We start from the raw sequence: 6590 nt of genomic DNA, 5'->3' as shown, positions 1-6590 counted from the left end.
AGCAGGAGTCCCAGAGGCTAAGGTGTGTCTATGTTCTTAGCAAAAATGGTAAATATTGTGACCTTCAGGATAGCCCTTAAGGCTCCAGGAAAGAACTCTGAAACAAGAGTTCAAAATATATGATTTCTCAACTATGCAAAATATAAAGATGCAATATAAATTATATAAGGGGCTTTACAGACCTGAAAGAACAGAGAAAGTTGGGCTATAGTATGGAGGCTCCCCAAAAGATTTAAAATATAATTACCAGCAATTGCCATGCCATTGTTGGGTCTATATGAGATGGAAATGAAGTTAATGTGTCCAAAAATATTTATATTCTATTGTTCACTGCAGCACTATTCATAAAACCTGTGAAATGGAGAGGCAACCTATGTGTTTATCAGCTTGTAAACTGGTAATGAAACTGTGGCACATACCCAATGGGATACTGTTTAGTTATAAAAAATAAAATCGCATCATGTAAGGCAACATGGATGAGATATGGAAGAGTATGGACCAATATAGATTGATAAATAAAACAAGCCATGCCAAATAAAGTTAAATATCACATAAGGTAAGTAGAATTTAAAGTCATTGATATCAGACAATTTGCAAGTGGAATATTGGTCAACAGAGACTAGGGCAAGAGGTGAGTAGACAAGGAGATGTTGATCAATGGCAGGGCTTTATATGAGGAAGAAATTTCTGTGTACCACAACTCTAGGTAAGAGCAAATAACTATATGCATTGAAAATCTAGAAAAAAAGAGTTTTAAGGTTTGTACCATAAAGAATCAATGTGTATTTGTGGAAAAAATATGTTCAAATGAATTTACAATGTTTAATATACCAGGTGGTTACTATATGGTAGCTTCCTCCTGCACATATTTTTATGTTTTTCAATCTCAGTAAAAAATAAATTACAAAATAATTCCCCTCAAAGTTGAAACTTTAAGTTTGGCTTTTTCTATATGTTTGGCTAAAGCCTAAGGTGAAAATTTTGTTGTAACAATTTTAATAGCTCCTACCCAACTTCTGTAAGAATCTTCACTTTCTTTTCTAAATTTATAGTTGCTGTCCATGGCCCAGAAACTACTTCAGAGATAACTATCCTGGGAGAAATTATAGCTTTTCTGTGTTCTGTTATTTGATACAAAACCCTGTGATATATTCTTTGAGATATTAAAAAAAGTCTTTATCTGCAACTTAAGTTACTGACATTAATGTTTTCTAAGCCAAGCAAATGTGATAAGGACACTAATAATTTTAATAATGTCTAACAGTCAACCAACATAAAATGTTCAGTTACAAGACATGATTCATTTGAATGTTGGTAGAATACTTTTTTTTTAAATCAACAAACACTTTCCCATAGGCATCCCTTTGAGTCCATGTTCTGTTATGTCAGCAAATATTGTTTTTTTTTTTTACATCTTAGTATCTGACAGTTATTCTTACCAGGCCATGAAAATCACATGCATTTGGTGAAATCTTGAAAGCTTCCTTTCATCCCAGCATCTAATATAAATTTCAGTACTATAACAAATACTTTCTTGGTATCGTGGACTATTGGTCAAACTTCATGTCCTTAGAGGCCCATCAGGGTCCTTCTTATTTCTGTGCTTATAAGTGTTAGTGAGATGAATGGCAAAGCTTTTGACAAAAGCAATATTACTCTATTCACTATGTTCTAAGGTGGGAAGACTCATAATCAATTTCAGAATTGGATGGCATTATTGGCTTTGGTTAGCACATGATGTTTATTATCAGTGCTCATCACATCTTCATAGATGTTTTCAAGCCATTTCTCACGAGGCTTCACAGAGCATGCTTCATCTTCTGGATAAAATTCAGTCTTCCTCTTTATCTTATCTGCAGCCCAGATCAGGGATGTGTTCCTCCCTTTCCTTTTATTTCTGTAGAATCTACTACATTTGTCATGTTCATTGCCCAGCATCTCTGGTTCCTCTTTTCTTTCCTGACAGTTACTGGCTCTTCTCTTTGGATAGCAGAATTTCCAGATTAAATTTGTAGTTCAGCTGCTTCTCCCTCCCTCCATATCACATGATCAAAGCAATCAAATCATTAGATAAAGGCAAATTAAACAAGCTGAACCATGACAAAGAGAAAGACTCAATGGAAACTGACAGGCAAAAAAGAAACTTAGTTGGATGAGGTTGTAAAAACGCTCTTGTTAGAAAAACAGAAACCAAATGCCTACAGATAACAGAACCGTAGATTTCTGGCTTCTGTTTAACACACAAAAGAGGGTACAAAGGAGAAAAATATAAAAACTATGAACCTTCTATAGAACAAAGCTCCTTCCTTGCATGTTAAATTCACCAGAAGAAACACACATAGAAATCTTTTAAAGAAACAGAATTGAAGCTTTTCATCCTGTTTTAAAATCTACACTTCGGAATGTGGTCATATAAATTTCAGTGTTCTGGTACAAGTTTTCTCAATTGTTTTCCCCCTTTTAATAATTTGTAATTAGGGAGATTTATTAGTTTAGTACAGTCTGTCCATCCTGTAATTTAGATGTGCTAGAAGCAATATGTCCACTTTGAGCCTTACAGTACAGTAGGAGTTAACAGAATAGCACAGATCACAGTGAACTCAGTCTAACACAGTAGTCTGATGTCAAGCCCACACCCCTGGTCTTGAAAAACAGAGAAAAGTAAAATTAGTACCAAAATAAATTCTCTTGAAACATTTCCTATTTGGATTTAATATTTGGACATTTTGACTCTTTTGGTGTTTAGCATCACATCTAAGGAAGACATAGCAATGGGAGCCCATCTAAGAATATCCCATAAACAAAGTGTTTTATAAAGTATGTGCTGCCAAATGCCCAGGAGTCTAACATTGAAATTATAGGAAGGTGGTCTTCATGCTTTGGGGATGCAAATTCTATGCCCATTGCTCTGATCTGTTGTGTGGGGTCTGAATTAGTAAAGGCATATTCTATCAAATGTGAAGTACTCAGATAACTCACTAGTCATAAGCTTTGAACTTTGTATGCATGTGTCTCTTTTTGAGTGTGAAATAGAAAATGCAAATATAATATAATTGGGAGTGTTAGAAAAAATACCCAGAAAAAAGAAAGAAGGAAGGAAGGAAGGAAGGAAGGAAGGAAGGAAGGAAGGAAGGAAGGAAAGAGACAGGCTTGGGTAGGGGAAGAGAAGGAGAAAAATACAGTGTCCATTGGAAGGGGTGGCAGTATATCTTCTATTGTCTCTTAAACACTCAGAAAGGGAAACATTTTGTTAAAGGTCAGCATCCTGCCACCTCCTGTCCAACCGAAATCAAACGAACTTCAGTAATTTTCACTCACTGATGTACCATTGCCAATGTTTTCCTGTCAAAAATTTTGCCATATTTATTTTGTGTGGGAACATGTGTGGCTGCATGTGTTTGGGTGTGTGGGTATTGTCAGTATGTGTGTGGAGGTCAGTGAGAGCTGCTTGTCTCCTTCCATCACGTGGCACCCAGGAATGGAACTCAGGTGTCCGGGCTTGGCAGCAGGCACCTCTGCTGGCTGAGCCATCTTGCCAGCAAACATTGCTGGTGTTTTTCAAAGTGAGGAAGAAATGGGGACTGTGAGTCTTGCTGTGAACAGGCAGAGTCCTGAGGGCTGTAGAAAGGGCTCCATTTATCAAGAGGGACCCACACATTAGTGCTTAATGTGTGTTTTCTACTCCACCCTTCTGTCCACAGCCAAGGCCACAACTTTGAAATCATTGCTCTCAACATCATCTACAGCATGTCCAAGATTGTCTACATGAGTCTCTTTATCTTATCCTCATGTTTGTTCCTCTGTGCCAAGCTGTCTATATTTAAGAGGAGATAGCAGAAAATATTGCACAAGGGTAAAAAAAATGCATGAGGAGGAACTCTGATTTCCTTTCTAAAGACCCATGAACTGTGTATGAAATGGAGCAAGAAGTTTTGAAAACCAAGGACAGACTTGAAAAAAAAAATGACAAAGGGCCATCAAGACTATCAGAATGGTGATCCGAGACTGAGGATTTCATGCTGCATTTTTCCAATCTTTTAGGCGTTTGATAGCTTTTCCTAATCAAATCTAAGGAAGGAAAAACAGTCCTCCAGAACACAGGGTAAAAGCTTCCTTTGCCAAACCCAAGATCAGCCAGGCTTACAAGATATCCATCAGTAGCTCAATGGTGATGGAGTTCTGGATTGGTAGTCAGTCAGCTTTCCTGGTGATACTTCATGCTGTTGAGTGCAGGACTATGTTTTAGCTCCAGAAAAAAATTATCCAAATTTTAAGTCAAGGTCAAGATAACCTAAAATTAGTCTGGAACAAGTTAATTCATTCTTCAATCCATCTTTGTCAGGAAGGCTTTAAATGAGTTAATAAATAAGAGATGTCATGTAATTAGTAAATCACTAGGTTAGGAATCCCAAAGAATTTTGAGGACTGCATATTTTCATTGAAAAAAGAAAATTTAGTAAATTAGTGAAGCCAAGTCCTTTATTTCACAAAGGACTCTTAATAGTGTTGAGTGGAAGGAGATGTGTGGTTAAGTGCTGACTCTTTTAGTATCATGTTAAAAGGCAAAGGAGACACCCAATAAAGGGAACAAGCAATCTTCCCAAAAGCGAGTGGGTAAAAGTTGATATTCCTAGGATTGGAATGCGCAGACTCTTGCAAGTCTCTGGAATGTGTTTCAGTGTTACAGTATCACCATGGGAGTGAATTATGGGTCAGATTTTGTTTGCAAATCATGACGTTGAACTTTTAAAACAACCAACAAGTTAATTGTTAAAATACTTCTATTTTTACATATAAAGGATGGCGACATAGGAAAATCAGTTATTTCATACTAGAAACGTTTTATATATAAGAATAAGGCAGAGGCAGGTGGATTTCTGAGTTCGAGGCCAGCCTGGTCTACAGAGTGAGTTCCAGGACAGCCAGGGCTATACAGAGAAACCCTGTCTTGAAAAACAAAAAAACCCCAACCAAACCAAAAAAAAAAAAAAAAAATAAGGATTAAGACTTTAGTTCATAACTGTTCGTCTCCAAGTGTTTTCCTTTAACCTCACAATACATTTTCTGTATCGAATGTCTCCTCCAGTTATCTTTTAAGGTTGAGTCTAAATGCTTCCTCATATCTTTGAATCTAGAACCTTCATAAATTCTTTCACATTTATTCTGAAGCACTTTGTTACTGATCAAAACCACTTTGATTCTGGACCCAGATTGAGGTCTAAGGTACACTTAAAATTTGTGCATATATGCAAAAACATGCAGAGCTTACATTCTAAAGTACAATTCATATAAAATTTAGCATTTTCTAGTATAATAATATTTATAGAAAATTATTGTCTTATATGTCATGCTTTTTGTTCAGATTTGGTGTTTGCTAGCGTAAGCACATTTATATTAGATTAACATTCCACTGGGTTCAAATATTTTCTTTTGCTTCAGTGGACGCCTGTTAGTCACTGCAGAGGTCTGGTTTTGACATTTGCTATTTAAAAGCCTATTACTTGGCAAGTATTTTTTTTTAAGTGACTACTTCAAGAATTGTCTCTGGCTGGGGTAGTTTGTTTGAATAAACAAGGTTAACATATCCAGTGAAATGTGCTCAAAACAATTCTTATATTTTATTTAAAGTTTTGGACAAATATAAGTGTCCAATCACATACAGTTATAGTGGATTGGCTATGAGGAAGATGGTAAGTTCACTGGAAGCCCTAGGCGGAGGATAACTGTGCCTCCTGAAAGATCACAGAAGAGACACTGGGCACTGGGCATGAAGGCTTAGAAGAAACACACCAGAAGAGCAAATCCATGCAGGTTGAAGGATGCCTTTGAGCCTTTAAAATTAATTTGTATGGTTCTGGGTCACCTTTTCTAGATGAATTAGTCTTTATTTCTCCTTCCCAAACAATATGTTGTTGTTGGATTTACATATTTGTTTCCACTATTGTATGCATAGGACAAGCTTGAGTTCTCATTTTTTTTTTTTTTTAATTCCACAGATAGCCCAACCTCCTGACACTTGTGAAGAAGTGAGGGAGGTTCAGGCAGGATAAAGTATGGGTACCAGTAGTCAGTGTCTTTTCATGTGGTCCGATGGGAATTAAAAAAAAAAAAAAAAGGATTTTTCAAGAAAAAAGGAATCTAAAGACCTGCTTTCAGAAGTGAACAGGCAGTATACCAGAGACATGAGACTTAAAAATCCTTTCTAATTAATTAAGTAAGCATCCCAAATGCTGTCCCCCCTCCTTTTTTTTTTTTTTGGTTTTTCGAGACAGGGTTTCTCTGTATAGCCTTGGCTGTCCTGGAACTCACTCTGTAGACCAGGCTGACCTCAAACTCAGAAATCTGCCTACCTCTGCCTCCCAAGTGCTGGGATTAAAGGCGTGCACCACCACTGCCCGGCCCAAATGCTGTCCCCTTATATTCCCCTTCCCATGCTCTTCTCCTTTCTTCTTCCCTTTTCTTCTGAGAGGGTGCCCCTCAGATATTCCCCCACCCTATGCTATCCAGTCTCAAAAGGACTAGGCACTTCCTCTCCCACAGAGGCCATACAAGGCAGCCCTGTTGGAGAATGGATTCTACAGTCAGTCTGC

The sequence above is a fragment of the Arvicanthis niloticus genome, chromosome 19 (genome assembly GCF_011762505.2).
Source record: "Arvicanthis niloticus isolate mArvNil1 chromosome 19, mArvNil1.pat.X, whole genome shotgun sequence".
Taxonomy (NCBI): Eukaryota; Metazoa; Chordata; class Mammalia; order Rodentia; family Muridae; genus Arvicanthis; species Arvicanthis niloticus.
This window is presented reverse-complemented; position numbering follows the sequence as displayed.